We start from the raw sequence: 23,240 nt of genomic DNA, 5'->3' as shown, positions 1-23,240 counted from the left end.
TACAATGATGGATCTGAACCAAACTTGGCACAAATAGTCAATATGCCCAAATGTGAACACTGGTGGGGTTTGGCAAAAATAGACTTGACATTTGGGAGCTGTAGTTGCTGGGATTTATAGTTCACATACAATCAAAGAGTATTCTGGACCCACCAATGATGGAATTGGGCCAAACTTCCCATACAGAACATCCATGACCAACAGAAAATACTGTGTTTTCTGATTATCTTTGGCAATCCCTCTGATGCCCCCTTGCAACTCCCCACAGGGATTCCAACCCCAGATTGAGAAACGCTGCTCTAAACTTATTTGAATAATTTAGTGGCTAAGTTTTTGCCCCCTGTTTCTTTCCTCCAATGAATGCATAATGGTCCATGTAGCTCTTGTGGTCGCTGGTGACTCCCATATAAGTGGGACGGCGAGTCCACTCCAGAGGTTTTGTCTACGCTTTAAAGAGACTGTCCACGATGCTGAACTCTCTTCTCAGATAAGGCTAGGCCTTGGGAGAGCTCCTTTAAATCCCTCCAGAGTGGATTCACTGCTCCATTGATGTGGAACTCATCCAGCCACTACTGCATGGGTTTCCTCTACCATCTTTGACTGACAAAATGTTGGTCAGGGAGAAAGAGTGGGAATGAAAGAGAAGGGAGAAAAGAGCAGAACAAATAGTGCCATAGATTTCCTCTGAGCTTTGGATCCTTAATATGGACAGGGCTTTGCATGTATGTGTGTTGGGGAATTTCTATATTAATGAGACAGTGAATCCATTCTGAATTTTAGTCTGAAGGCATTCCAAGTACTAAACCATATCTCCAAATCAGTGTAATTTCTTCCTTAAAATTCAAACTAAAATCCAGAGCAAATTCCGGTAGGAGCCACCAGACACCATTGAAAGCAAACTCATCAGAGAACAGAGTTTGGTTTGGGGGTGACCGTGCTTGGCTCCATGGCAGGCCTTCTCTGTTCATTCAAAATAATTCCAGCTGTAATTACTTGCATTTCTGGGGATAGTCTTCATAGCATGATAACAACTGTAGAACCTGCAACAATGGTTGAGAAAAGTTGCTTCTTTTAGACTATAGCTCCCAGAATCCCCCTGAAAGAGTGGCTATGAAGGCTATGAAATTCTGATTGTTGTACTCCCTAAAGCAGTGGTTCTCAACCTGTGGGTCCCCAGATGTTTTGGCCTTCAACTCCCAGAAATCCTACCAGCTGGTAAACTGGCTGGGGTTTCTGGGAGTTGTAGGCCAAAAACACCTGGGGACCCCAGGTTGAGAACCACTGTCCTAAAGGTACTCCAAGATGAATCTATCCATTTCCAATCTATGGCTGATGTGTCTCATCTTAATGGGAGAAGGAATCCACTCTGAACTTTAAAGGAGCCATTCAAGGTGCTGAAATTTACCCCTTCCTGACATGGTGTCATAGGGGACTAAAACCCTACTCTACCAGCACTGACACCCTCCACTTAACCTGTACTGGACATATTGGCTCATAACTTTCCTAGTTGGAGGATTCTGGATCTTACTGTCCAAAATTTTCCCAAACTCTACTAGCTACCAAAGAAGACCTTGTCTGGGACAGTCAGTCAATGTGGCTTCTTGTAGAGGATCTGTGGGATTCCTCCCTTTTCCCAACAGGAAACACTGCAAGCCGTGCAATGGGGTCTCTTTTCAAGGGTCAGCCTTGGCCTACCGTTGGCTTTGGTTATTTGTCTTGGAGGCCTGAGAGAGGCCTGCATTGCTGGTGGTCCAATTGTGCTCTTCGACACGGAGATCAGGTCCTAGCTGGGGCAATGGGGGGGAAGGCGATATCAGTTTCAGCGTGGAAGGGTTCAAGAAGGGAGCGGCACCAGGGCAGTTCCTAAGGAAGAAAGGAGGGGGGAGAGAAAGAGAAAAAGAAAGGCTAAAAGAAAAGAAAGACGGGGAAGAGAAAGGCCCTTGGGAAGATTTGCTGAAATTCCCCAGCCAGGACTTTATTACCACTGTGGTAACAAACCTGTGTCAGAGCTTTAACAAGGACAACTGTGGGGAGAAAGACATAACCTTTTCTTAACATCAGCGTCTCAATTAACTAATGACAGCAAAGAGTTGGGTGTCACCGATCCCCCCTCGGCTGGCGGGAGTGGCGAGGTGACGGTGGGTTACATGTATTTATACAGCTGTGTGAGATGTTTGGCCAAGACAGGCTACTTACGGCTTTATCTGGGAAGAGATCTCTCACTCACACGGCCTCTTTCCCTTTCTCACTCACACTCCCAACTTGTCTCTATTCTGTTTTTAAGAAAACAGACAGACGCCAGGCCATGGATTCAAACAAACAATGAAGACTAACAGCCTGATCCGGCATAATTCAGAGACTTGGCTCTGCAGAGATACTATCCAAACCTACGCTAACATTGAGATAAACCTCCACTGGACACGGTGGGACTGATCAAATCAAATCACAATGGAATTCACGGTCGGCTCTCAGTACAGACAGATTCTGCATCAGCAGATTCAACCAACTACTTCTCAAAATTATTATTTTTTAATAATAATAATAATAATAATAATAATAATAATAATAATAAATATAAGGAATCCTTGTTTATTGTTCCAGCGTATATATAGTTGGATCCCACATTTGTGGGTTCAACTTTTCCAGATTTGATTAGTCATAGATTTGATTAAAATGTTTTCTCTGGGTTTTTTGGTGTGATTCTATGGCTAACTTCTGCTGGAAGTTGATCACAATGGCATGTTGGAAGATCTAGTGATTGCTCGAGAGAATGCCTCTCCAAGAATTGCTAGGTCCTCCGGTATGATTCTATGATCAACTTCTGCATTTAACCACAGTGAATGCAGACAGAGGAAGCCCTAGGTAATTTTCAACAGTAAGCAAACAGTATTTTGTCACCCCCCCCCCCCCAATCAATCACTGATATATATTTTCTATTCGTCGTGGGAGTTCTGTGTGCCATATTTGGTTCAATTCCATCATTGGTGGAGTTCAGAATGCTCTTTGATTGTAGGTGAACTATACATCCCAGTAACTACAACTCGCATATGTCAAGGTCTATTTTCCCCCAAGAGCACCTCAAGAGCACTCCTAGGCAAAATCAAATATACTGCAAATGCTTACTTTGCGTAATGGGTTGAGCTGCCCCTGAATGCAGAGGGCTGTACTGGGACTTGAACAACATGGATTTCAATATATAATATGAAGGGTCCTGGAAGAAAAACCTCAATGGATACCAAGGGCCCAATGTACTTTTGACCAATATAATGATAATCACCATCATCATTATTATCTTGATTTGTACCCCGCCACCATCTCCCCGAAGGGACTCAGGGTGGCTAACAAAGTACTCAAGGTGCCACACATAAAATAGAATTACATACCATCAAAACAATACACAATTTGACTGAATACAAACAATAGGCAACATCAATTGATAAAATTAAAAAAAATAAAATTCTAAAACACAGTCATACCTGTGTGTCATTGGGTTTCTTCTAATATGAACTAAAATACGGAATAACAGTTGTTGACATCATCACATGGCCATAGAACATTACTCCAGTTCTCAAGGCCCACCCCAGTGCACCAGGATTGTGGCACAGCTGGCTGAGTGTCAGCTGCATTAAGATCACTCTGACCAAAAGGTCATGAGTTCGAAGCCAGCCCGGGTTGGAGTGGGTTTCCAACCAATCGTGTAGCCTGTTGTCGACCTTTGCAACCCGAAAGACAGTTACATCTGTCAAGTAGGAAAATTAGGTACCACCTTAAAGTGTGGGGAGGCTAAATTAACTAATTTATGAGGCCATAAAAAAAAAGACTCCAGCAAGCACTCCAGCAAAAAGCATGCGGGGAATGCAGAAGTGCTTCATCAGTGTCGCAGATGGACGATGAAAGCAACAGCTCCCCTGGCGGTCAGAAAAAGTTAAATAGCCTCTGTCTATGTCTGTATATGTTGTATGTCAAAATTGGCATTGAATGTTTGCCATATATGTGTAGACTGTAATCCGCCCTGCGTCCCCTGCGGGGTGAGAAGGGTGAAATATAAAAGCTGTAAATAAATAACATAAATAAATAAATAGGAGATGCAGTCTCGAGATAGGTTATACCTGAAGCAAGGCATCAGGTCAATCAATGAAGTACAGTGGCACTAGGGATGGGAAAACCTCTCAGGCCAAGACATTTCCATGCATGTCCAAAGTGTAGCATGCCTGCCAAAAATTCACAGATAACACCATGTCATAACTTCTTGGGAGAAGTTTTGTTGGGTCTACATTTTACTACATACATACCAAGTTTGCACTTCTCAAATCTACATGTAAAGCAGCATTATCATATTTTCCAGTAAGTCTTGTCCTCTCCTGATATGACCAAATTATGACAGCCTTAATTTAGTCATCCTGGCTTCTAGGGAAAATTCAAACTGGATTTTGGCCCATTTATTTGTCTTTTTGGCACTCTACATCTCAAATGAGTTGATTTCCTTTCTATCCAGCTTTCTTTATTGCCCAGCTTTCACAACCCAATATAGAGATGGGAAACAAGATGGCATTGGACAATCCTGACTTTTAGTGTTCAATGATACATTATGCTACCACTAAAAGAATTCTCTTCTTGCAACCAAGAACAAATCAGCAGTCTAATAAGAATCTTTTTTCTCCTGCTTTTCTCCCATGCGTCATGCCTGCCTCTGGGCATCCTAATTCCTCCCAAATTCTCATTTATTGGTTGAACTTGGCTTGTATTATCTCCTCCACTCTCAGATAGTTTGTGTCCAGAACCTCTGATGCAAACAAATGCTTCCCATATTAAACAAGTTTGTCTGCATCAATTGATTCAGTATTGAAACATGACTTGTAGTCACTTGTATCTAAATGGAATCTAAATTGTTATTAGCGCTTCATTCTGAAAGCTTCTTGAATATTTTCCCCCTCCCATTTCCTATCGCCAGCTCCATCCCCTTCTAATTACCTCCCGGTGCCATTTTGCAAGGTAGAGAAATTATCATTAGATCTCCTTATTTTAAAATTTTAGTAAATTCTGCTGTGTTTACTCATTTGCTTCCCGATTGCTCCTGGGAGCAGATAGCACCAGACTGGCTAATAAGAGGCGGCTGGTGTTTGCTACTGATCAGAGGCCAAAAAGAACATCGAGAAGAGGGGAAAACATCATTACACACTAACCAGAAGGCTCACATTGAGTTTCTGTGGCTGATAAGAGGCAAAAAAAAATTCAGCTGTGTCATACCTATTGCTTTACTTTGCCGTATCCAATCTACACAATGTGGATTGCCACCTGACATTTTAATGCATGGACCTGTTTCATTTTGAGATACCTAGAGATCCATAGATCAGAAACTCCAGGAAGGAATCTGAGGATCTGAAAGCTGGATGCACCCTTGGACTACACGTACTTATGCTATGGTGCCCTCTACAGATGAAAGGGGGAATAGATAGGGGCAACATTGGCCCCTGCAACTGGCAGACAGTATGGCTCCATCTACACCGCCATATAATATAACTGCATTATATCATCAGTGTAGACTCATATAATGTAGCTCAGTGTAGTTAAGCTGCATTATATGACTCTACATTGACCATAGGGAGCAAGCTTGTTTTATGCTGCCCTGGAGACTAGGACGCGGAACAATGGCTTCAAACCACAGGAAAGGAGACTGTGAGAGCTGTTCAGCAGTGGAACTCTCCTGAAGTTTGGTGGAGGCTCCTTCTTTAGAGGCTTTTAAGCAGAGGCTGGATGGCCATCTGTTGGGGTGTTTTGAATGCAATTTTCCTGCTTCTTGGTAGAATGGGGTTGGACTGGATGGCCCACAAAGTCTCTTCCAACTCTATGATACTATATAATGCAGTTTCAAACTGTATTGTCGAAGGCTTTCATTGCTGGAATCAGGCCCATAGCCAGGATTTTGATTCGGGAGGGGGGGGGCTGAGTTTGATTTGGGAGGGGGGGGCTGAGTCTGAGTGAAAGAGGGTCTACCTAACAAACCTTCTGTATCGTTACCCCAATACCCCCATGCATATGGGATATATTGAGTATGGTGATCAGATCATGATATGAATAAATATAACAGCTTAAATAATGTACCAGTAAGGCCTTCTCATGGACCACCATGAGAATTCCGGGGGGGGGGGCTGAAGCCCCTCGAGCCCCCCCAGCTACATGCCTGGCTGGAATCATTGGGGTGCTGTGTGGTTTCCGGGCTTCATGACCATGTTCTAGAAGCATTTTCTTTAGAAGAGGATCTTCTGAAGTCACCAGCCACAGACGCAAGGGAAATATCAGGAGAAAATGCTGCTAGAAAATGGCCATACAGCCCAGACACCCACAACACCCCATTTTCAAACTGCATTATATGGCAGTATAGATGGGCCCAAGAAACTTTCATATTGAATAGGCTTAATAGAAAAAACCTTGCTGAATGTTATTTCTGATAATTGAAATGAAGGTCATGAGCAGAATACATTCATATCGTTCTCTATTTGGTTACAGGAGATTGTAGTAGACCTGGATGGTCAATCTCAGTTTTCCTCACATTCTTTAAAAATCTCAGTCTGTTTTCTATTCCTTTTCTCTAAATATTTGTTGATTATGGTAAACATAAATCAGAAAGATAAACCTATTCTCAGCATGAAGAAAGTCGTGTTATATCTGCCACTTTGTAGGGCAATGTTTGTCAACCTTCCTAATGCTGTGACCCCTTAATACAGTTCTTCATGTTGTGGTGACCCCCAACCATAAAATTATTTTCATTGCTATTTCATAATTGTAATTTTGCTACTGTTCTGAATAGTTATGTAAATATCTGATATGCAGGATGTATTTTCATTCACTAGATCAAACTGGGCACAAATACCCAATAGGCCCAAATTTCAATACCGGGGAGTGGGGGGGGGGGGAATTGCTTTTGTCATCTGGGAGTTGTAGTTGATGGGATTTATAGTTCCCTTATCATTAAAGCACATTCTGAACTCTACCAACAATGTAATTGAATCAAACTTGACATATAGAACTCCCATGAATAACAGAAAATACTGGAAGGGTTTGGTGTGCATTGACCTTGAGCTTGGGAGTTGTAGTTCACCTAAATCTAGAGAGCACTATGGACTCGAACAATGATGGATCTAGAGCAAACTTGGCATGAATACTCAATATGCCCAATATGCTCAATATGCTCAATATGAACGCTGGTGGAGTTTGGGGGAAATAGACCTTTACATTTGGAAGTTGTAGTTGTTGGGATTTATAGTTCACCTACAATCAAAAAGCATTCTGAACCCCACCAAAAATGGAATTGGGCCAAACCTCCCACACAGGACCCCCATGACCAACAGAAAATACTATGTTTTCTTGTGGCTTTGGCAACCCCTCTGACACCCCGTCGCAAGTTCCTGACCCCCCAAGTTGATAAAAAGCTGCTATAGAGGTTAGTGGTATGGAACCAAAGGCGACTGTCTTATTCATCATCACAAACTTGGTGAGATGCAAATGGATTTGAATCCAAACTCTGAAGAACAAAGAACTCAAAAAATCTGTCTGACTAAATGGGATGGATGTGTCACTTTTGCTTTCTTCCACATTCGGTTTTGACTTATTTCTTCGGAGACTTCAGAGCACTGGGTTGTAGCTCCTTCTTACTTTTCCATTCGTTTCCATTCTTCAGGACTAGCTTTTATTTGTTGGCTGCTATCTCTATGAGTCACCATGCAAAGTAAATATGGATGTCTGGCTAACAAAAGCTTTTGTGGTAACTAGCAAACAAAATGTTGGCTGTCGCAACAGAGTCTGCACCAACAAAATAAATCAGTATGCAGTATTCTCAGCTGGATTCTCTGCATTAGAGCCACACCTACTTGCAATAACAGATAATGAAACTGCATCGATACCAAATATGTGCTCTGCCCAAATTCAAATAAGCTCTTATCATCAGGAAGTTCTCTCTATTATTCAGGTCCAATCTCTTTTCCTACTCCATCTTCAAGATAACAACCTGTCAAATATATAAACATGACTATTGTGTCACCTCTTTACCTTCTCTTCTCCAAGGTAAGCAAACCCAGCTCCCAGCTCCTAAGCTTCATAAATCTTTGATCATTTTGGTCTCCTTTCTCTGGACACGTTCCAACTTGTCCATATCCTTCTTGAATTGCTTTCCCCCAGAACTGGACACAGGGTTATTCCATGTGAGGTCTGACCAACGCAGAATACCCAAGTACTATTACTTCCCTTGATCGAGACACTATTGATGCAGCCTAGAATTGCATTGGCTTTTTAAGCTGCTGTAGAAAGTGGGACTTGCTCAAGATCACTCAGGGCCCTTCCACACAGCCATATATCCCAGAATATCAAAGCAGGAAATCCAACAATATCTGCTTTGAACTGGGTTTTCTGGGTCTGCACTGCCATATATTCTAGTTCAAAGCACAAAATGTAGGATTTTATTCAGCTGTGTGGAAGGGGCCTCTGTGGGTTTCCATGGCCGGGCAGCGATTCAAATCCTGATCTGACATTCAAACATCTACACCTTTCTGAATCTATCAGAAGGAAATTCTTCCTCCCAAATGGCTGTTGGGTGCCTGGTTCATCACTCATGCATCCACTTCTAGTCCAGCCACTGACTTTCTGGATCTGGGTAAACTCTGGCAGCTGCTGCACAAAGCAGGCCAGCAAGGGATAGGGGCATATGCCCAGGATGCCGATAAATCATCTGCTCTGTGTGTGTGCCTTTGCATCCCGCGGCTCCAAAGCCCTGCAAGGCCAAGATTAATGGGTAGCTCATTTAACCCAGCTAGCCCTTAACTAGCCGTGAAGCGGAGGCAAAGGCACCGTTGGGAGCGGCCCGGCTTTGTGGGTGGCTGGCTGTGAAATCGGTCTGGCTCTCCTTCCTTCACGTTCTCTCTCTCGGATCTTGAGACAGAACCTGCCTGGGAAAGTCATTGTTTCTGAACGAGTGAGGAGCAGTTTGCGGACCTGCCGTTTTCCTCGCGCCAAGGGCATTTTTCATAATTACAAGCAAGAGTTTGATGGTCGCAAGTCACCATTAATACCAGGCCAGGCGCCTGCTGTCTCAGTGCAAGCTGGTGGCCACTGATACACCGGCTGCCGGAGAAAGAGATGAATGGGAGCGCATTTTCCCCTGCTTCAGGAGGGCTCTGAGTGACAGTTCTGCACCCATGCACCCGGATGTTTCTTTTGCGTTCATGCATGCACATCAATCAAACCGGCTTCTCCAAAATGGTGCCTGGGTCCCACAGCCAGAATTTCCCACTTGCTGTTCCAAGGCAGTTCTATATATATATATATATATATATATATATATATATATATATATATATATACACACACACATATATAAAACTGTGGTCAGCACATTGGTTGCCCAGGCAAACTTTCCCAGGAAAGCAATCCAAACCCAAGATCCCATTCTTGCATAAAAGTCAATTCTCTTGCATTCCATGGCTAAGTCCTTCTTTATTGTAGGGATGGAAATATTTTTAATGTGTTGGGAAACCCTGACAAAAAAAAATACAAGACTTACCACATTCTTCAGTTTGGAATGTATTCAAACAGAAAATCGGAATGTGCTTTTTGTGTGCACAAAGCAGTGTTTTCTGTATGGAAAGAGCATTGTCGGTGCAAAATATGTTTATGTCTAGAAAATGTTTATGTGCAGAAAATCCTTTTTTTCTGCTCAGAAAAAAACATACAAATTTTGCACCCTGTGTCTACATTCTCTCATTTTTCCTCTAACATATACTTCAGCCACACTTCTTTACACTCCTTTGCTATTCACCTTTCTCATCAGAGCCGTTCAATGAGCGGTTTTTAAAATCCATATTTCAATTTGCATAAGAGCCTTTTTGCTCTTAAAAATTGAAGTTTTCATTTTTTTTTCACCTGCAGCTTTAAAATATATTAAAATATCAATACGACAAGATGTAGGTGAAAAAGCAGTATTGGGCTAACTGTAAATTTTGACTGCCCCTCTTCTACTGCTATTTTATTGAGGCTGGATTTTTTTTTCTTTTTAGGAAAAACAGCTAACTTTTAAAAACTTTTAGTTTGCTTTTTAAAAAAAATAATAGTATTACAAATAACTGTTCCACAGTACAGGTTGAACACCCCTTATCTGGAATGCCCAAACCCAAAGTAGTCCAAATACAAAATTATTCACATGGGTAGCTGAGATAGTGGCACCTTTCCTTTCTGAGGGTTCCATGTAAACAGACTTTGTTACATGCACAGAATTGTTAAACATATTGTATCAAATGTATATAAGGTGAATATAAACATAAATGCATGCAATGTTTTGACTTGGGTCCTATCTTCAAGATATTTCATTATGTATGTATTTGCAAATCCAAGCATTTCGGATAAGAGTGACTCAATCAATACAAAAATTGGAAGGGAATTTGGGTTGTTTACATAATATCCCACAATGTAAGAAAAGGCACATTTTACCAGCCTGTTTAACTGTGAACCAAAACTTACAATTCTGAGGAGGAGAAATAGGACCTTTTTGGAATTCTGCAAAGGTAGTTTGAAATTTGTTGTCAACCCAGCAACACTTCTTCCCAAACTGCAGTCAACTTGGACATGTGTGGCCAAGCAATATCAGTGTGTTGAAAATAGCAAACAGTATTAATGCAGGAGAATACACAAGTTAAGGGTGTATCTAGACTCTAGAAGTAATGTAGTTTGTCACTACTTTAACTGTCATAGCTTAATGTCATGGAATCCTGGGAGTTGTAGTTTGGTGATTCAGCAGCACTCAAGCAGAGAAGGCTAAAGACTTTGGAAAATTACTACTCCCAGAATTCCATAGCATTGAGTTCTGGCAGTTAATTTGGAGTTAAAGTGCATTAATTCTTGTGCTGTCGCACGCTGGGCCTGTGCATCAGACTGTAGACAGGACATGAATTCTGTGTGCCCAACGGGATGCAGGGCATGCCTCAGATTAAAAGCCCTTGGATTTCCTTAAAACAGAGTCTTTAGATTGCTTAGAGGTTCAACAAAGTTCTTTATTAATGAAGACAAACAGGTACTTTAAAGCTTTCTTAACAGTCTATTGGCTCTTGCAATCTTGTTCCCTGGTTACAGTCACTATCTTCATAACTGTATTCTAACTAATGGGGAAATCCTTAACTTCTAATCTGGGCAGTCTGTCTTTGCCTCTGTTGGCATGGAGCCTCTGCACCCGGTACCAACTGTGTCTGGCTTCCACGAGTGACCCTTACCATGCAGAGCTTTGTAGACTTCCAGGGGAAAAGAAGGCGTTCAGGTTTCAGTGATGGCTGGCTGAAGTCCTTCAGCAAAGGAGCTGTAAGGCTGTAAAATCCTCAGCCAAGCTGTGGGACCTTTTCTCCCCGACCAAGCCGTAGAAGACGAAGCTTTCTACAGAAGCTCTTGGTATTATGTCCTGCATGGAAAGCTTCTCTGTGTGGATTGAACCCAAAAAGTCGCTTGGAGCACTTTGGTGGAGAGCGACTAATTAAGAAATAAAGTGATGATGATGATGATGATGATGATGATGATGATGATGAAAAGGGCTCCTATTCCCAAAAAGGGGGCGGGACCAGGGAACCTAACTATAATTGACAGGTGGCTTGCCCTATGATTGCAGCCAAAAGAAGCCACCTATCTGCAGAGTCCCTGAAACTTAGGACTATAACAAACACTAAATGCAAAGCAAACAAAAATGGAGCTCCTGGTGCAGTTGTACCTGCACAATTCTATAGTATAGATGGGATTTTGGCTTGCATAAAAAGGAGTATAGTGTCTAGATACAAGGAAGTTATGTTAACCCTGTACTCTGTCTTGGTCAGACCACACCTGGAATACTGTGTCCAATTCTGGGCACTGCAATTGAAGGGTGATGTAGACTCTAAGCTGGAATGTGTCCAGAGGAGGGAGACTCAAATGATCAAGGGTCTGAAGAACAAGCCCTATGAGAAGTGGCTTCAAAAGCTGGGTATGTTTAGCCTACAGAAGGGAAGGCTAAGAGGAGACGTGATGAGGGCCATGGATCAAGATGTGAGGGAAAATCATAGGGAGGAGGGAGCAAGCTTGTTTTCTGCTGCCCTGAAGCCTAGGATGCAGAACAATGGCTTAAAACTACAGGAAAGGAGATTCCACCTGAACATTAGGAAGAATTTGCTGACTGTGAGAGCTGTTTAGCAGTGTGTGTGATGGAGTGTGATGGAGGCTCCTTCTTTGGAGGTTTTTAAACAGAGGCTGGATGGCCATCTGTCAGGTGTGCTTTGAATGTGATTTTCCTGATTCTTGGCAGGGGTTTGGACTGGATGGTCACTAGGTCTTTTCCAAATTTAGGATTCTATGTCTCTAATAAAGGTTGCAGCAGTTTGCTTTTTGGCTCAACCGACTGGGAAAAGCAAGCGCCTGCTTCCTCTTCTTCCCCTGTGTTGCCTTTCATACTCATTTCCCAACAACTGAAGTATGATGAAGACAAAGGAGGAATCTGGGAAGTGGAGAGAGAAACTGGGATACTTTCAAAGCAGCTGAAAAAGTGGGACAACAGAGGATTAATTTGCCAAACTGGAACACTTGGAAGAATGCTATCTTATTGTTAGGCCCGACAAGAATGGACTCAATGGGATTTGCTTAAGTGTTCACCCACCATTCAACAGTATATTCAGTGGGTTTGTTCTAGTTAGGGCTTCAAATAGGATTTAGGGTTTAGGCTGCAGTCCAGCCCAGAATTTAAATCCATTGCCTGTTCAGTTGGGATTAGGCAGGCTTTATTTTATGTTGGATGCTGTCCATAAAAGTCTCAATTTGTAGTCTCTCTCATCCATGTGTTAAAGAGTTTCCCCCCGAGGCAGCAAGAAAAATGAGTTTGTTCTGTATTACACACACATACACTCAAACTCTCAAACAGGCGCATGAAAATTAAACAGGTCACAAGGGCAAGCCATAAAATGGTGGCTTTGAAGCTAAAGAGTCCCCCAAGTTGAAGAGACCTTCAACCTGCAAGGAATCCCCTCCCAAAATGCCTCCGATTTCAGCATTTGGATAATAATTTGCCTCACTAATAGCAACATTCAAATCGGATGTCGGCACACGTGGGGGGGGGGGGGGGAGAGGATAAAAATAAGTGCTTATTCTTTTAAGACAACTATATGGGACAATGGAGAATAAATATGAATACATTTAATATTAACTGTGCTAGATAATGTGCCGTATAGCCATACAGCCACGTGGAGATTTTGAGAAATATATAAAAGAGTAAATGGAAATCTTTATCGCTATAGACTGCTGAATATTAATAGTTATTGTTTGAGCCACTCTGGCATGGAAAAGTCAATTATAACCAAAGTGTAAAAATGTTCTGAATTATAGATAAACTAGGAATGGAAAAAAGAGAGAAATCTTCCTGGCACAATGCAAAAAGGGAAGAAAGAAACAGAGGGGGAGAGGAGCCCTTTGATAAAGGAAGAAATAAAACTCGATAAGAATGTTTAAACAGCGAACGACTGTCCAAAAGTGATGGGCAGCTCTTTACCGTTGCTCAAACTCGGAGCTACACGAAGCGTTAAATGGGGGTCTAATAAAGATTTTCTTCAGTTCTTTATTTAACACCGAGCTGTGACTGGAAGCCAGCAGTTGGGAAGAAGGCTTCCAACTTTCTTTTGTTAATGAGCAGCTTTTCTTAGAAGGGAGGGCTGCACAAAACATTTGCACACACTAAGCGCTTGATATCATGGTGCAAATAGCATGGGTTATAATTGGGTTGAACACCTGTTCAATATCCAGAACACCTTTTGAGGGTATATCACAGAATCATAGAGTTAGAACCCAGCAAGCGAGAGTCCAAAAGTGGCAGGCTCAAACCCAAAACCTCAATCAATGGCTGATACCAAATTAGAGACTCCCCCCTGGGCACACAGAAAACTGGAAGGGGCTGAACAGACTGCGCTCTGGCACCACGAGATGCAGAGCCAATATTAAGAAATGGGCTACAAAGTGGAATCCACAACATGCGAATGTGGAGAAGAGCCAACCACTGACCACCTGCTGCAATGCACCCTGAGCCCTGCCACATGCACAATGGAGGACCTTCTTGTGGCAACACCAGAGGCACTCCAAGTGGCCAGATCAGTATCAAAGGACATTTAATCAACTACCAAGCTTGCAAACTCCTGACAGATGGTCATCTAGACTTTCCTCAAAAAGAAGGGGACTCCGCCACACTCCAAGGCAGCTAATGTTCTTCCTAATGTTCATCCTAATATTTAGGTGGAATCTGTTTTCCAGCAGACTCCAGTGATCCATGTCTTATTCTAAAGCAGGGTTTCTTAAACATTTTCCACTCTTGATTCTTTTCTGCCCAAACATTTATCAGATTTTTCTATTGTGTCAGTAGCGACTTGAGAAACTGCAAGTCACTTCTGGTATGAGAGAATTGGCTGTCTGCAGAGACGCTGCCCAGGGGATGCCCGGATGTGTTACCGTCCTGTGGGAGGCTTTTCTCATGTCCCATTTCTCACATGACCCTGGATATATTGGTATACAATAGGTATCAAAATCACACAGGGTGATTTTCCTTTTTGTGGAATGTAGCTGACGTATTTTCTGAAGAGTCAACTGTACATTGTTGCTAACAGATTTGTGTAAATAAGTAGTGTTCAGAAACCTTTTACCATTGCCAAATGTTGTGACTTCAATATTGAGTAAAGGGGACCCCATTTGGGGCCGGGTTGCATAGTTTAAGGGGCAGTGATCTAGAGCAGCAGAAATCAAATCTTCCCCCTGCCTCAATGTGACATCCTTCCAAATATTTCAGCACAACTATAATGTTCCCTCGCAACCTTCTCTTCTCCAAGCTAAACACATCCAGCTCCCTCTGCCTCTCCTCATGGATCTTGGCTTCAGACTTTGATTATACTGCTTGTCCTTCTCTGGACTCATTCCAGCTTGTCCATATCCTCCTTGAATTGCGGTGCGCAGAACTAGAATCATAGAATCACAGAGTTGGAAGAGACTTCATGGGCCATCCAGTCCAACCCCCTGCCAAGAAGCAGGAAAATTACATTAAAAACACCCTTGACAGATGATTAAAAGCCTCCAAAGAAGGAGCCTCCACCATACTCTGAGGCAAGGAGTTCCACTGCTGAACAGCTCTCACAGTCAGGAAGTTCTTCCTCATGTTCAGATGGAATCTCCTTTGTTGTAATTTGAAGCCATTGTTCCATTTCCTGGTCTCCAGGGCAGCAGGAAACAAGCTTGCTTCCTCCTCCCTATGACTTTCTTTCACATATTTATACATAGCTATCATGTCTCCTCTCAGCCTTCTTTTCTTCAGGCTAAACATGCCCAGCTCTTGAAGCCACTCCTCATAGGGCTTGTTCTCCAGACCCTTGATCATTTTAGTCACCTTCATCTGGACACATTCCAGCTTGTCAACATCTCCCTTCAATTGTGGTGTCCAGAATTGGACACAATATTCCAGGTGTGGTCTAACCAAGGCAGAATAGAGAGGTGTAGCATGACTTCCCTGGATCTAGACTCCTACTGATGCAGGCCAAAATTCTGATGGCTTTTTTTTTGCCGCCGCATGACATTATTGCCTCATGTTTACCTTGTTGTCCATGAGGACTCCAAGATCTTTTTTATATGTACTGCTCTCGAGCCATCCATCCCCCATTCTGTATCTTTGCATTTCATTTTTTTGCCTAAGTGGAGTATCTTACATTTGTCCCTGTTGAACTTCATTTTGTTAGTTTTGACCCATTTTTTAATCTGTTACTAATATTACTACAAGTCCCAACATCCCTGCCATAGCATGTTCTGAACTACGTTCAGAACATGCCAAGGCAGGGATGCTGGGACTTGTAATAATATTTCCAAGCTCTTCAATGAACATTTCCATATACTGTTTACCAACTGTGCAGTTAACAAGTGCAAGTAGCATTTGCAAACTCTGCCATTGATGTTTCCAGGTAACGTTTCTCGTGCCCTGCAATTAATGCTTCTAAGTAACGTGTTGGCACTTCGCAGTGAAGGGTTCAAAGCTCTGCAATTAACATTTTCAAGTAACGTTTTCAACCTCTACAATTAACATTTCCAAACGTTTGGAAACTGCAATTAATGCTTCCAAGTAACATTCCCATGCTTTGCACTGAATATTTCAAAGCAATGTTTCCGAGTTCTGCAATTAACAGTTATAAATATTCTGCAGGTACGTCTTGGTTTACACAGTCACTTCAGTGCATAAGTAGAAATCTTCTGGTATTGGAATCTAAACAAGGATTGAAGGGGGGTTACTCTTGCCTCCATCAGTGTTCAGAACAGTCTGAAATTTGAGAAGCACCTAATTCCCTATTTTCAAGGAAGAGATTCCCTCTCTTTTTGTACATCACAGTTTTACTCCATCATGGAAGTAGAGGTAGCATACATTAGATCACGTCATATTAATTTCCATTTTATTCTCAAGAGCAGGGGTTCACAAAGTGTACTCCACGGAGCCTTTGGGGCTCTGCAAGTGATTATGAGAGGCTCCATGTCAGGCAACGCCATGCTGCTTCCCTCCTCCTCCTCTTCTTCCCTCCTCCTCCTCTTCCCTCCTCCTCCTCTTCTCCCCGTCCCCTTTCCCCATCTCTGTGATGCAAGCTGCCAGACATGAGATGCAACCAATGAACAGCCACCCTGGGGCTATTCCTCAGAGTGGATTGGTTGGCAGGAGCAGGTCGCCGTGCAAAAACAGAAAAGCAGAGCCCTCCGAGCTCAGAAACTGCCAGCAGAGATCAGAAGAAAAGAGCTGGGAGAAGTAACCAGAAAATCTCAGCCAAACTCTGACAAACTCTGCTGCAAAAAGTAGGCACATTGCCCACATTAACTTTGGGTGACCATTTAACATAATATTTTTCAAATATTTTATATCATTTTGTAGATTTAAATAATGAATAATATTGTCTCCAATTCTTTTTTTTTTTTACTATTGTTTCCTATATATGTATATGGGTGTCTATATATACACCTTATTATTCATATCTGTATACATATTGTGTGTAATATGCTTCACAGAACATAGTCAGGTAGAAGTAAACACTAAACATTTATTGGGGTTCCATGAGAAACCTTTGCTTCAAAAAGGGGTCAGTGGCTGAAAAAGTTTGGGAACCTCTGCTCTCGAGGAATATCTTAGTTAATAAAACCTCCAAACAAAGGCTTATCTACACTGGACAGTTGCCTTGGCATGGCTCTGAATCTGACACATTCATGGCCATTGTTCAGATGTCCTGCAAATAGGTTGTTGTAGGTTTTTTTCGGGCTATATGGCCATGGTCTAGAGGCATTCTCTCCTGACGTTTCGCCTGCATCTATGGCAAGCATCCTCAGAGGTAGTGAGGTCTGTTGGAACTAGGTAAAAGGGTTTATATATCTGTGGAATGACCAAGGTGAGGCAAAGGACTCTTCTCTGCTGGAGCTAGGTGTGAATGTTTCAACTGACTACCTTGATTAGCATACAATGGCCTGACTGTGCCTGGGGCAAACTTTGTTGAGAGGTAATTAGATGTCCCTGCCTGCTTCCTCTCTGTTGTTGTGCTGTTGCAATTTTAGAGTTTTTTAATACTGGTAGCCAGATTTTGTTCATTTTCATGGTTTCCTCCTTTCTGTTGAAATTGTCCACATGCTTGTGTATTTCAATGCCTTCTCTGTGTAGTCTGACATGGTGGTTGTGAGAGTGGTCCAGCATTTCTGTGTTCTCAAATAAAATGCTGTGTCCAGGTTGGTTCATCGGGTGCTCTGCTATGGCTGATTTCTCTGGTTGGAGTAGTCTGCAGTGCCTTTCATGTTCCTTGATTCATGCTCCTGCAAATACATCCACTCCATTGAGTCAGCCTGCATCTTACCTCCGTATCACCATCACTGTTGCTCCTAGCTAACTATGGATCTCCATCTGAGCTCCTCACCATTTGTTGACTTCTATTGACATCGGAACAGAGCACTGCACAATCTGCAAGTTGGAGAAGATGTTCTTCTTGGCCACTTGGGAACCTCTGCTTTCAGAATGGAGGGCCCAGGAAAATGTGTGATGACAGGGGATTGATGGGGACTGTTCATGCCAATCTGGGACAGTTTAAGCACATGCCCACTCTCTTGTCCACATAACACACCACATCCACATCCACATCCCACAAGCATTGTTTGACCCCATAGTGGCTTGGCTCCACATTGACCCATGTATGTGTGAGAAATTTTGCAAGACCCCATTGTGAGATGAGGCATCCTATTTTTCAGGCAGTAAGCCGTCATCCTTGGCGTTTTGTGAATTACTGAGATCTCCAATGATGCAGAGGGGAGCTAACCAAGTTTAAAGAGACCAGCATCACTGGAAAAACTTTAGGCTTACTCATATTCTAGCTGCTGTCTGAAACTTATTAAGAAATGTAGACCTACATATTTTTGTAAATAAATTAAATTACAGTACAGCCCCAATATCTGTGGTGGGTATGTTTCCGGACTGGGTTGTTGTAGGTTTTTTCGGACTATATGGCCATGTTCTAGAGGCATTCTCTTCTGACGTTTCGCCTGCATCTATGGCAAGCATCCTCAGTGATTCCGGCCATGAAAGCTTTCGACAATACATATGTTTCCGGACTTATTGCAATTATAGAAAATCATGCATAATAGCAAACCCTATTGAGCAAATGACTTCTGATAGAAGCATACCATGGAGTCATATTGGAAGCCCTAATTAATGCCTAGAGAGCATATATTTTGTAAGATGCAGAGGGATGAAACTGCAGATACCAGTCCCATGAATAAAAGGGTTGTACCCTCTATTATGATGGTAGACAAGTAAAACTGATGTAAGAGACAACACTTAAAATAATGTTAAAATGCAAAACATCATTACAAACCATTGTACAAGTTATAACTTTTTAAAAGCTTTGAACAAGCTGAAGCCATGTGCACAGGCATTTTGGAATAAATCGGTTATGCCCCAAAGACTTTAATAAAAAGCCATGGCCAGAATACTCTATCACAATTTACATTACGTGACTTCATGCATACTTAGCAGAAAGGCTAAGGAATCCAGTTAGTGGATTGCAAAGATGTATAATGGAATACTAGAAAGAATGTCTTGATGCGCATTGGGCTCTACCAGTGTGCATTGTCACTCCTTTTCTGGTGTCTTAAAGCACAATGGAACCAATGCGCATCAATCTCATCGGCCATGGGTCCTGTTGTGCGGTAGTCATTTTGCCAACTTCCATATATATGTGTGTGTGTGTGTGTGTGTGTGTGTATGTATGTATATAAATGCTCTGTGCATAACGAGTACCTTAAAAACAAAAGAACCAATGAACGAAATCACACCAAATTTGGCAACAAAACGTCTCACAACACAAGGAGTGACCATCACTCAAAAAATTATGATTTTGTCATTTGGGAGTTGTAGTTGCTGGGATTTATAGTTCGCCTACAATCAAAGAGCATTCTGAACCCCATCAATGATGGAATTGAACCAAACTTGGCACACAGAACTCTCATGACCAACAGAAAATATTGGAAGAGTTTGGTGGGCCTTGACCTTGAATTTGGGAGTTGTAGTTCACTTACATCCAGAGAGCACTGTGGACTCAAACAATGATCGACCTGGACCAAACTTGGCATTAGCACTCAATACGCCCAAATATGAACACAGATGGAGTTTGGGGAAAATAGACCTTGACATTTGGGAGTTGTAGTTACTGGGATTCACAATTCACCTACAATCAAAGAGCATTCTGAACCCCATGAATGACAGAATCGGGGTAAACTTCCCACACATAACCCCCATGACCAACAGAAAATACTTAAGGCCATCCAATCCATCTCCCTTCATCAGGGCAAGAAAACGTAATCAAAGTCCTCCTGACAAAGAGCCATCCAGCTATCGATATAGATAGATAGATAGATGATAGATAGATAGATAGATAGATAGATAGATAGATAGATAGATAGATAGATATGATTCACACACAGAGAGATATAGTATCATAGATTTGAAAGGGACCCTTAAAGAAGGACAATGATATGTTGCATGTTCCAGGGTGGGCAAACCAGACAATCTCCACATCAACACTGACAAAGAAACAGCAAGAAATACTGTTTACCCACAAGCATAACGAAATTACATATATTAGAAATCAATACTTTCGCGTTCCTTTATTTTCCAGATCAACAGACTGGGCCACAGCAATGTGTGGCAGGGGACAGCTAGTAACAATATAGATCGACCTCTTACTGGATACAGATGTTCTGGCCCTGCCCAGTTTAAATCCCTGCAAAGGTAAATTCATGTAATGAAGGCATGAGTCCCCAATAGGATTCCAGTCCACATTCTTCCTTGACACTCATGTGAAACCATTGATGGTGCCAAAGAGGCCTCCAGGGGAAAGGAATCCCACAACCAGGGTGCCACAGCTGAGAAAATCCTCACTGTTTGGTGTTATTAATTTTTAATATTTATAGGAAGAAACGATCTCGCCTTATGTGCATTCGCTCCAAGTTTCATACCCTTTCAAGCTGGTAGACAGGGGAACCTTTCATCTAGGCAGACTTGATTGTTATCTTCATAATTCCTGGAAAATAAAGTGTGACCTCTGTAAGGTACATTTATACTCCTTAAGTCAACATTATCCTTAGATCCTTGCCTGATTATTTTAATGTATTTCAGAGATTTTCCCCTCCCTTCAAAATATGCAGCGTTGGGAAGGGGACCTGATGACATGGTACACTGATTTCATGCCTTGCAGCTACTCATTAATAGAATAAACCTAGGCCTAGGGAGATGTGTTTCCATGGAGGGCACAAGAAGGAGAAGCTTTACTCCTTTCTCCTCTCCAGCCACAATCCCAATCAAAATGATTGCCACAGTAGCGGTGGAGTGAAGTTTCCATTGTAAAGCCAAGGTATGCCCATGATAAAATGTTAAAAATCCTCTGATGCATAAAGGTAAAGGTAGTCCCCTGACCTTAAGTCCAGTCATGTCTGACTCTGGGGTGTGGTGCTCATCTCCATTTCTAAGCCGAAGAACCAGCTTTGTCCATAGACACCTCCAAGGTCATGTGGCCGGCATGACTGCATGGAGCGCCGTTACCTACCCTCTGATGCATACCTCCTAGCATTTCACAGCTGAAGACTGAGATATGTGTGACCAAGCAACATCAGAGTATGGTAAAGATGGCAAAAGGTATTCACAAAGAAGAAGAAACGAACGAAGAGGGACTGCAGCAGTTTGCTTTTGCCTCCATTTCCAGGGAAGAGCAAGATTCTGCTCCCCTCTGAATTAATTGATTACATTTGTCTTTTGCATTCTGAACTCTGCAGCAAGTACAGCAATTTGTAGTTGAGGGTAAAGGAGGAAAAATGGAAAATGGGGAGAGAAATAATTTCTTTATTAATTTATTCATTTGGTGTCGCACCATTTTGATATATCACCACTTTGCTGTAGCTATAATTTCCCCCATTTTTAGACCTAGATTTCAGATTTCTGTTTTAAAAAGGAAAGAATGTGGAATGGGTGTGAACTATGCTTGCTCATGTGAAAGCTCCAAATGAAGAGAAATAGTCAAAATACATTACGTATGATGGGGTGAATATATTATTTGTTTTCCTTAAAAACAGAACAGAACCAAATGCTATGGTAAGAAGATGATTCCCCCACTTCTCCCCATCCCTTAATGCAGTGGTTCTCAACCTTCCTAATGCCACGACCCCTTAATACACTTCCTCGTGTTATGGTGACCCCCCCAACCATAAAATTATTTTTGTTGCTACTTCATAAGTGTCATTTTGCTGCTGTTGTGAATCGTAATGTAAATATCTGGCATACAAGATGTACATTCATTCACTGGACCAAATTTGGCACAAATACCCAATACGTCCAAATTTGAATACTGGTGGGGTTGGTGGGGGGGGGGTTGATTTTATCCCATGGGAGTTGTAGTTGCTGGGATTTAAAGTTCACCTACAATCAAAGAGCATTCTGAACTCCACTAATGATGGAATTGAACCAAACTTGGCACACAGAACTCCCATGACCATCAGAAAAATATTGGAAGGGTTTGGTGGAGTTTTGGGTTTGGGAGTTGTAGTTCACCTACATCCAGAGAGCACTGTGGACTCAAACAAGGATGGATCTGGACCAAACTTGGCACAAATTCCCAGTATTCCCAAATGAGAACACTGGTGGAGTTTGGGGGAAACAGACCTTGACATTTGGGAGTTGTAGTTGCTGGGATTTATAGTTCACCTACCATCAAAGAGCATTCCGAACCCCACCAGGGATAGAATTGGGCCAAACTTCCCACACAGAACCCCCATGACCAACAGAAAATACTGTTTTCTGATGGTCTTTGGTGACCCCCTGGCACACCCTCGCGACTCCTCCAGAGGTCCCGACCCCCAGGCTGAGAAACACTGCCTTAATGGGATGAGGTTCTTAATTTTCAGTAATTGATGTAAGCTAAAAGCAAGGAGGGGAAGTAGAAAAGGGAGACAGAAACTGGGACATTTGAAAATCAGCAGAAAAAGTTGGATGACAGAGGATTAACTGGAACTGTTTTGGCCAAATCAGGACAGTTGGACACTATGCCTTTCTGGAATAAAGCCAAAGATGGAGTAAAAATATTATGTGCTTCTCTTGCACAAGCAACTTCTCTGCCCCTCAATGACAATTCATCAAGTGAAAAGAATGTGTTTACCTTCAAAAATTCAATTTTCATCTATGCCATCTAGTGACAAAAACAGAGCTGGGCATACAATCTACACCCACCCTTCCCTGGTGAGTCAATATGCACCTTGAAAGGAAACGGCTCCAGCAGAAATCTAGGGTTTGTAAGGTGAACAAAGACATTCAATACATTTTGAATGTCTTTGTTATGGGGCTTTATGATCCCTCCCTTTGCTCAACTATGTGTTAAGGACTTCAGTTACAGGAGACATGTCCTTCATCCAGTCTGGCAACATTACAACTACCTCATTTCCCATCCACCTTGGACCATTACGTGCTAGTCTTTTGGTTTTTCACAAACAGCTTTTAGTTCAAAAGAAGATATAGGAACTCCATTTACTTTTAGGCTAGAACTCTCCTTGTGGCTATTGGAGACACCATTCTCTGTTTTGGAGGGCATATTTTATTGGGAAGGTACATAAAAAGTTCATATCTAGCCTTCACGATACCCACTCTGGCTTTACAAAAATCTTGAGTTTGA

Source organism: Anolis sagrei, chromosome 3 (genome assembly GCF_037176765.1).
Source record: "Anolis sagrei isolate rAnoSag1 chromosome 3, rAnoSag1.mat, whole genome shotgun sequence".
Lineage (NCBI taxonomy): Eukaryota > Metazoa > Chordata > Lepidosauria > Squamata > Dactyloidae > Anolis > Anolis sagrei.
Note: the sequence above shows the minus strand (reverse complement) of the source record.